We start from the raw sequence: 10,815 nt of genomic DNA on the forward strand, positions 1-10,815 counted from the left end.
AATTAGTAACTGCCATGTATTGTGTGAAAAGCAGCCGTCCCAGCCTCGCCGTGCCATAGATTCAGACCAGTCGGAACAGGTTTGGGCAATCATTAACAACTACTGTGGCCCAATCTTCTGTGACAGCGAGTTTAAGCTGAAAACCCCAACCAGAACAAAGGCCCTGCAATAATACTATGGAGAGGTGGGCTCCGAATACATGCTTCCCCACTCCTATGTGCAATGCTACTTTTGGGCTTTAAATGATTCAGTTTCAATTAGAAGTTTCCCACCATGTTGTATAATGCATCAATAACCAGAAACATCTTAAATGAGTGGAAAGCTTTTTAACTGTACAGAATATTGCACAGTCACACAAATGTACCTTTGTATTCTATCTGATCGTTCAAGGTTGAGTTCCCCTTTTTTTTTTTTTTTTTTTTTTTTTTTACAAAGGCATCCCCTTGAAGCCGAGCAGATTAGCTAAAGGAGTGGCATGCTGCTCACACCCACACCAGCATTAGTAGATGTCACATTCATCTTCTGTTCTCTCTGGCATTGACGCCACACGGATGGCGTCATCATATGTTTGGATGATTATCTCCATCTTACGAGGCAGCATTGGATATCATCTACTTTCTCTAATACTGCCTGGTAATGATGATGATAGCCACCCGCCGACTGCAGCCAAACGCACTTTTTTTTTTTTTTTTTTTGCAACGTTAGCATCTACTGTATGTTCTCCTGTCCCATCGCTTGGCCACGGATTTGCTCCAGCGAGTAAAAAGCGACAGAAGTGGCTCTCAGGATCCATCTTACCTGACAGTGCTGGATTGTACGACTGTTGTTCTAACACTGTCTGGTAACGATGTTTCCTGGGTGATCCATGTTCCCCAGTATTGAAAGTCTGTGATGGGCCGACTCTAAAGCACATTTTGCCTCTGGGATAGTAGCGCCGTCAGATTTCCTATTCGTATCCGAGGGCTTTAATGACTGTTGATATCTGTGAGACTGCTTTGATGCTGTCATTGATAGGTGAATTTAACCAGAGGATCTTGGCAGTAGTTTGAGGTAGCTCACAACTGGAAAATATTTGCCTGGTGACTAGTAAAGTTAATTCTGAGGATATTAAGCCGTCTTTTTTACCTCTCACCTATCTTTATAGACGTTTAAAAATGCCAGGCGGATCGTAACTCCGTTAGTCAAAAATAAGAAGGGAAAAACAACACATATGATGAAGAGTAGTGACAGAATACATGAGCACACCATTCATTTCAATATCCGTCGGAGGACAGATGACTAGTGTGGATAGACGGCTTTCCTGTGGGAAATAAGAGAGAGTAGACATTTGGAGCCCTAAAGCGCAGCTATTATGTTCTCTACTTCTTGACTTACTTCCCTGTCCCTTTTTTTTTTTTTTTTGTGTGTGTGACTTTTTATGGCAACCCGGCCCCGCCCAAGTCAAAGAATATCAGTCCGTTGACGGTTCCACCGGTCCTGCAGGGCCTCATTTCCTTGTTCCCTCCCCCCGCACAGTGCTGGTCTTTGTGTTGTGTGGCAGTGATTGGTCCAACTGGCCTTACCTGCGTGGCACATCCTGAAACTGACACGAGCTCACCTGAGCGCTCGAACGATAAAAATAGACCCGCAGACCCAGTGGCCTCCTCCCCCACCCTGCTTCCCAGGGCTTCTAGCCTCAATAAGGGCATTTTCCATCAGAGCCTTGCATGATTCCTTCGTGTTTTAAGTAGATATGAAATTAAGGCTTTACATTACTACAAAAAAATGAGTTTTGAAGCTCTAGATATGTTAGAATGTCATTTTTTTGGGGCATAGTTGGATTTCAGATGATGGACATGAAGTTATATCATTAAAGTATTCTCTTGAGTGCGAGTTTTTATCCCCTGCCAGGAGAGAAATCCGAATTTAATAGGTAAAACCTTCAAACAGACGCCACAGACAAAGGCAAATAATAACCATGGAGCTAGCAGAAACCTAATGTTTGTTTAAGGAGGGAGAATTACCCCGCAAATATTGAGCCGCACCTTTATTTGCCCACCCAGCTCCATTATCTAAGCCATAGATACACAAAATAGCTGTTTTATTTTGGTTACCCCTTTTCTTTGTCTTGGTGCCACACATTTGTTTCAGGAGTGTAATGATGTAGAAAGCTCTATCCGTGGGTTTTTTCTCTCTGTACGCATGGCAAATGGATACTGAATGTACAGTTTAGTGTGTATAGAAGGGAGGGAAAACTGCTCATTTCGACCTGTTTCTGCTTGCATTTCACACTGTTCTGTTTCTTCCAGCTCTCTTCCTCCTCTGTGCCCAGGTGAAAGTTCAGAGGTCCTCCTTCCAGCCTGTTGATAGGCGTCTTACCAGACATGGTTAGATGTAATTATCTGTGTCTAATACTGTCTGGTAATGCCGTCCATTGAATGGCATTACCTTCCGCTCTCTCTCATTTCCCCTCTCTTGCATCTGACGTGTAGCATATTGACCAAGGGCAGCAAAGGCAGTAAAGTGCACCAACATATTTATGGTAGTGACAGATGGGGCTGAATGACGGTGGGCCGTCATGACTATGGAACTATGATCCTTGCACTGGAAGATTGATTGACTTGTTGGGGTTTTCTTCCATGTGACTTGTGTCAGAGTTTCTCCGCTGAGCAGCTGTCCAGGAGAACGCAGGGTGAACGTTGTACTCATTGCCTGGCTGTAAATGAGCTTCTGCCCTCAATGTGAATGTAAAAAAAAAAGTTATTGTATAAAATGCTGTAACCTTTATCTTCTGAAAGACCTATTCTCTCCATGTTATCAGAATAACTGAATTCCACCTCGGGACTTGGCTTTCCTCCAGGTACAGTAGAATAATGTCTTATAATTTGATTATCTAATGACTCATACTGTACATAATGTTAACAACACTTTTATCATGTTATGTAATGTGAATGAAAAGATCAAATAAAATGGGATCAAACCAAATGAAAACGTCTCTTCAACTCATTTTCTCTTTCTGACTCAAAACAGAATCATATGTTTTTTGGAACGTTCCCTGTTTTTTTTTTAACCAGTTTATCCAGGTCTTTTGTCCGTTGGCCCTCTGTAGCAGTTTCTCTGGTCATTGTGAACTCTTCCCTCGGCCAGACCGGAATGCCAAGCCCCAGTCAGGTGTGGATCAGGTTACCGCTGAACAGAGCTCCTTTTTAAATGCCTCAATTTACCCATGAGGTCCCCCCATCAGCTAAGCCCTCATTGTGTCCCGCTCTATAGCGGCTCAGAGTAGGCTAGTTTGATAAGCCGAGAAGCACAAGGCCTGTTTTCACTGCCAGGACCCGGGCTATTATACTGTACTGTACAGTAGGTTGCTTTGGCCTACTGAAATCCATACACTTAGTCTGTATGGTCATTGGTTTAATTTGCAGACATACAAGTAGGTATATAGAAGCAGCTGTTTTATCAACGCTGCCCCTATCTCTCACAGGAACACACACACACACACACACACAGCCAATAGCAGGCCTATTGGTGTTTAATTAGGGCTGTTAGCTCGGGGGTTTAGTTGACTGGTTAAACGCAGCTCTGATTTTATCAGGAGGAACACAAACACAGAAACCATTTGGCCGTTTACCATAACAGGCCCAGGGCCTCATTGATCTCCCATGCAGAGGCGGCCCGCATTCATTCACATTCAACCATGAGAAACGAGCGAGGAGAATGAGGCTGTCAGGGCCAGAAACACTACATACCTTAAAGCAGTATCCCTGACATGCTGAATTTTAGTTTCTTATTTTGCTTTGACAGATGCATCATCAGAAATATGTACGTTTCAGCTATTTGCCCTTCAGCTACCTCAAAAGTAGCTTACTAGCTTTGTTAGCATTTCTCCTTAAAACCAACTGTCTGCAAGCTAGCAGGGGATGCTAACACTGCTAACAAGACATTTTTCAGTAAACTGGGGAGCAAAATGAGCTTTTCTCCTCATATTGTAAGCCTTTTATGCCTTGTGGAAGAAAATAACTAACATTCAAAATGTCAAGTTATCTCTTTATGAAAGGGTCTGGTTAAATATCTATAGCCTACCTTTTAGTTTGAGGAGTGTGTTGTTGGAGCAGCTTATCCCGTTAAATCATTTCAAACAAAGGCCTACTTTTTTCTTTTTACATTATCATGAACTTTGTGATTCATGGGTGATTAAAAATGGTAAGAGCACACACAAATGCAGAAATAGGAAGAGAAGGTGAGAAAAGGCAACTCAAACTGTCTGCCATTCAGGAGTGTCAACTTTCTCAGGACTGTGATCAAAAGGCACAGAATGACATCCATTAAACTCCTTAAGAAAAAAAAATAGGCTTTGTCATTCTGTGAGGCCACTATCTCACCTATCAAGTAGCCTATTTGTATCTGAATTTTGTAAATACTGAAATCTGTTTTTATATCGAAATGTTATATGTGTCTATGGTAGGCTACATTTTGTAGGTTTGTATTTTTGTATTATTGTTCTTGAGTCAGTAATCCATTGTCTAAATGCTGATATAAACATCTGTATTCAAGACATGCTGAATGTGCATGGTGCTGTTTTAGAGATCATGTGATGTCCTAACAGACCAGGCTTTCTGGGCACCGTCTCGACACACCTGATGAAGACCAACTGTTATTTTTTAATTTATTTATTTATTTTATTTTTTTGTGGAGCAAGAATATTGTGTGAATCTACTTTGAGTTTCATGGTTTAATCTTTGTCCAGCACCAGGGAAAAAGGTGGATGTGTATCATGTTACTTTACTAGGCCGCAAACAACGGCCATGGGTGAGCAGCCATCTTGAACTTGAAAGTGAGTACTACTAGTAGAAGTGCTGTTACTTTGCTGAAGTTTTACTTAAATAGAAGTAAATGTACTGGTGTGATTTAGTGTAATCTACTCAAGTAAAAAAAAAAAAGTAAAAAGTAGCGAATTTAAAATGTACTCAGAATAAAACTTTTATGGATCCAACTTTAAGTTACGGAGTTACTTAAAACAGACGTGGTTGCATGATCTTTCCCATGTAATGTAAAAAAGGATGAGAGGACAGAGATGTTTTATAGACTATGTTGAGTGTACTTAAAATAAGAATCTAAAAATCATGTAACAACAACAATCTGAAAATGCCTTGTCACTATTTCTGTTACTATTAGGTATCTAGCTAGCAAGGCTAGAAAACAAGCTAGTCACCAACAAGGCTAACAAACCAATATTGTATGTGGATGGATGGCTTTTTGGCTAAAGTTAACTAAGCTACTATCATGGATAGTCCCAACTAGTGACCCACTTGCGACAGTCATAAATACACAAAATGGTTATGTTTAACACCAAAATTATGATTTTTATTTTCCCTTTTCAGGCTATTTTACAAATTATTGGAAAAAAGCCTTGAGGCACCAAATATTCTTTATTTCATGAGAAAAATATTTTATCATCTGATTTAAACATGATCAAAAATTGGAATTAGAAATATTATAAATATTTTTCACATTCCATCATCTCCTGACCCCCAGGTTGAGAATCAGTGGATTATGGAGAGCCTACAAAATTTCTACTCTGTATTGAATACGATTTACATTGTAGCAACAAATACTACCTCAGTGAAAACATACTTACTGTAAGTAAAAGTAATATTACTGACTTTAAAAAATACTTCCAAGTACATAAAAATGACAGTAACGAGAGTAAATGTAATGTGTTACTTCCTCCCTCGGTGACGTCAGGCCGCTGAAGCACATTCCTGACTGGCAGAGAGCTGGTAAAGGATTCCTGCGCTGGTCTGTGCATGCTCGGTGCAGTCGGACCAGATTCCTACCCTGCTGCTGGCTATGGAGGAGGAGGAGGAGGCTAAGGTTCACCTAGCTGGGTTTGCCACTGGGGCGGAACAGCAGCACAACAGAGGCAAAAACGGCTCCGACATACCTACGGGAGCGAGCGCTGACGTAGGCTGAGGAGCTATCACACACTCACTAAAGCAGGGAACTCCTTAAGCAGTGAGTCAGAGAGGTGTGGAGTTTAGGTCAGCTTAGGTTTGGTTATCTTAGGTTGGGTGAGGTAAGGGTGCTGGCCCAGGTCACCTCCAGTCTCAACGCAGTCTGGTCTCATGAAAGTTTGTGAAATGATGCCTTAAAATGCAAATAACGTGCACGAAAAGTGAGACAAATGCGTTTCCCCACCATGAAAGGGTAACGTGGAGGAGACACAACTAGAAACAGGACGGTTTGACATTGAAATAGCAGAGTGGAAAGTAAGGGTGTGGAGGTCAGGGGGCGGATGGCCGGATACATTTACCTTCAACTCCGATGACCCAGGTTCAATTCCAAACTCATGTGAAGAACTTTTCTACTGTGAGTGACGTTTGCTAACCCCAAATTGTTTCAGTTGCGTAATCTTAACCAAAGTTTTAGTTGCCTGAACCTAACCATAACCCTAACCTTCACTTAAGTGGTTTACTTGTCTAAACTTTACTGTTAACCTTTCACATGACGAACACAGGAAAATGGTGTCCAATTCACGCTATTGTCACATAATCCTTTTGTGGTGGAGGAACATAATCTCCACATTATATAGACTATGTTGCTCAACAAGAAGTTCTGGAGGTGTTGTAGGTCTAATTCAGAGCTATACTCAGGCCTAATCAGAGCTAGCTTCTAATCAGAGCTGTACTCAGGCCATTTCAGTCAAGGTTTTCTGCCCACAGATCCTCTCCTTCCTTAGTTGAACTTCACCCGACTGACTTGACTAATTTCTCAAGAAGTACTGATCAGCGAGGGCTCCCTGCACTCCCTGTATCAAGCACCTGTTCTTTCTGGAGTTTCTTTTCCTCCACTACTGCTCTACTGACTTCTAATAATGCGCTCTGGACCTGGATAGTCCTGACTTGTAGGTTATCTAGGAAACAGTACACACAAAGAGTCACTTGCTTAAACATGACAACCTCGTGAACTGGTGTCACTCTTGCAAGACCAGGAGTGGAAGTTTGTTACATTTGTGAGCTTTATCACTAATACAGTTAATGACGTTAACCCAGGAGGCTGCCATCTTTATACATCATCTCCAGAAAACAAGTGAAAGTGTTTCTCTGCATTTGGAATGACCACAAAGAGTTAAACTGGGTGGGCTTGAGACAGGATTTCAGCGATTACAGACAGCTGTAGTTTATAATGAACCTTTATGATGGATAATCTCAACAAGAAAGCACCTCAGAGAGGCAGTTCCAACATCCTGGTACTTAGAATTTGTGAAACGTTGTAGCTACATGAAGCACATGAAGCCTTTCTTGAAGGCCAATACCAGTGCTTTTCATATATGACACAGTAGACCACATCTTTGGTAGCCATTTTGTGATTATTCATCACTACCATAGGATTCCAGTGGTTCTGAAAAAGTAATAACTAAAAATAACAACTCCAAACATTTGCCACAGGCATCATGTTTTTCTTGAAAAGTTCTACCTTATTTTGGTGTTAAAGGTAAGAAAGCAGAGAACCTTCTTCAGAGGCTGTGTTACTGGCACAATGAGCAATATTTGTAGATGTACTAGAAGTCTGTAGGGAGGTATTGGATCAGCAAAAATAGACCAAATATCTCAATATTAGAGTTATAAGCGGAGTCTGAGTTAATAACTTTAATCAAGGCAAGAACACCATGTTCAAAACTTGCTTTTGTGAAATCCCTCTCCCAAAACAACTGTTTCTCAAAAACTGTGTTTGTGAAATGTTATTTCATTGTGTGTCCATCTTGTCACCAGTGGGACTGATTGGATCCAGACCCTGGGAACACACTGCTGCCCCCCACCCCTGACCCCAGTCTCCTTTACCAATGTAATTCTGTAAGGAAATCATGAATAGCAGGAGAGAGAGAGACCCCATTGAAACAGGCCTTTCTTTACATCGTAACTTAACTCCATTCCTTCCACTATAACATCTTGACAAGGAGAATCCCTCCAAATAATGGGTTGTGTAGGGACACCATTGCTGGAGGCTGCACCCCTGTAATTGCTGAGTACTTCCTGGTGCAAGAGGGAGGCGGTTGAGATTACATGGGAATGGGCAAGTCTCCAAAGACACACACCTCACAGTGTCACCGCCCTGAGACAGACAAGACGCACACACACTTAAAGTAATAAGCCGTGACATTTTCATATAAATAAATGTCTGTGTCGCTACTCTCTATCGCCAATTGCTATAACACAATAGTGATCCAACCTATATCCAGTTCATGAAATCTTTTACATTTGCTGTTCTAAACACCTGATGTCTGGTAGCTCTTTCCTGGGAAAAATCCTCTGGTACATAGGAAGTGATGCGTTTTATGTTTCTGGTTTGTTTGGAATAAACAGAAGAAGAACTGGGTAGTTAGCATGAGCAGTGATAGCCACCATGGCTGAACAGACAAAGAAAAGAGAAACTCAAACTTCATCAACAGAAAATCCAAAGAAAAAGACGTCACAGTACTGGACACACTGTTTGATTGACAGGTGATCTCTGGGAAGAGCAGTGCAGAAACACCACCAAAAGCCGAAAAAAAAAAAAAGAAACTCAAGAATTACCATCATAAAATATCTAAAACAAATAGAACATACAGACAACCACCCACAACACACAAGCATACACATGTACACCTGGATGCACATGTATGCTCAAATACATGCATGGACACACTCACACTTACACACACACACAATGCTCACACACTCTTGGCAGATGGTGAACCCAGAGATCGACAGGGCTGTAAAACAAACCTGTTCTCTTTGTCCACCTACGCAGCACTTTGCACAGTGTGTCTATCAGATGGCGGCTCTTTATCAAGGTGTGGCTGACACTGGCTCGACACCAGCCAAACACAAAGCACTTTCAACACAAGGAATATGGGAGGCCCGCTTCTAATAACTGGGGTGCCTTGGCTGGACTCACATCCCTGCCAAGGAACTCTCTTATCACTGCCATTTTATATTCAGATGCCTGAATGTGATATTTACAGGTGTGCTGTTGTAAATGATTGAACGGGTCATGTGGCAGGTGATTTGTGGTCACATCTGTTACGGTGAGGAGTGGTGAGGACCCAAATGCAGACACAGACACAAGGGGCTGGAGCACAGTTCAAAAGACAGTTTATTTACTGTACTGGTAGCTGGAAGCTGGAGCGAGGGCCTGGGCAGACAGTCGGAACCCTGGAGCTGAGGATTGGCATGCAGCTGGGCCAAGGCAGGACAGGCAAAAAGCAGAGGTGAGCCAGGCAGAGCGGGCTCCAAAGAGCGGGGAGCCGAACTGATCCGACGAGGGAAGCAGGCGAGGCAGGAAGGCTAGAGTCTGGCCGGCAGGCTGAACGGTAGTCGAGTCCAAGGAAAAACAAAGTGTATGATCCCACGGAGAGGGGATGGCAAACTGGGGATAAATACTGTGGGCTGATAGGAAACAGGTGAGCAGACCGGTGATGAGCTGATTACAGGCAGGTGTGGAGGGAAGGAGCAGAGAAGGGAGGAAAGACCAAGGGCATCCAGTGGCTGGCAGGAGGATGGCAGGACTGGGGAGTGAGAGGGGTGATGACCAGGACACAGGGGCAGACCATGGCAGACACAAGGGCTAGGGCTAAGAGGGCAGACACTAGAGCTGAAAGGGGCAGATCATGGCAGACAGGGGCAGACCATGACAACATCTTGGTTTTCTTTGGTCCAGACCATAGTGGAAAACTGAACTTTGTCCCTTTTTTGTTTCTTTAGGTTCCCAATTACAAGCCAACCAGGGCTTGTAAACAAAAGTCACATGACTCACAAGTTGCTTGTTTATTGGACAGAGGTTTGGTAACCTGTCATCCCGTGAGGTTAGAGATTTTGGCAGAAGGGGGAGCTAATTTACCTTCTCTAGTGTTTGTACCAGTTGAGAACACATGAAGAAATAGCTGAATATGAGCATCAGTCCAGACTGTGGTTTGTTATGCTAGGCTTTCCAAGCATGAGGAACTGCTATCAGATGTCATCATCCGTCTCCTTGTACCCATAAACCCTTGTGTTTTGGGGTGGTTTCCTGTAGTTGGTTCCAATTACGTTCTCACTCCTAATGAATCGGATCACAGTTCTCTTGGAAGAGGGCTGAGACGCATTTTCAGGCGTCTTATTTGGTGCCACCAGAGTTCTAATGACATCGTTCTCACCTGGCCAAACAAACCGAACTAAAAGAGAAAACGCTTCAGAGTTCGATTGAACCGCTCCAAACGGCTCGGTGTGAGCAGTGCTGAATGTATGCATCCCTCATAGTCAGACTATGCGTAATTATATGGTTGCATGGATGCTTGGTCTAAAAGGCACCCATCCCTGTCAATTATCAGGCTGTTGGGAGGAAGAAGGGAGATTATGAGTAATTGCCAAGTGCGGCTGGGCCTGGGTGGTTCCTCAGTAGTCAAATCACTGAGACGGGGAGTGATTAGTGGATTTGCCGTGTGAGCAGACAAATGCTATGTTGCTCAACTGCATACTTGCTGCTGCATCTGGCAACTTGACAATATAACTCATGATAATCTCCATGATTCACAAGGAATTCAGTTGCATGAATGTAAAATAAATTGATTTCTATTGTAAAATCATTTCTCTGGGCTCCTCTGAAGGCTATTAGTTATCTAATGTTCAGTGTAACTTCTCTTTCTCAGTTGTGCATACAGTTAAAAGCTTTCAGAGCTGCGAGCTGCGCAGTACAACCAGTCTTCAGACTACTGATTAGCTCCTATGGGGATTAATTACTTTGCTCAAGGGCACATCCTAGTTGTTGAGGGAAGGGGAAAACATTACTCACTCACTTTCCCTGTTTAGATTTTCTCAG

This window comes from Centroberyx gerrardi, chromosome 14, assembly GCF_048128805.1.
Source record: "Centroberyx gerrardi isolate f3 chromosome 14, fCenGer3.hap1.cur.20231027, whole genome shotgun sequence".
Classification (NCBI taxonomy): domain Eukaryota; kingdom Metazoa; phylum Chordata; class Actinopteri; order Beryciformes; family Berycidae; genus Centroberyx; species Centroberyx gerrardi.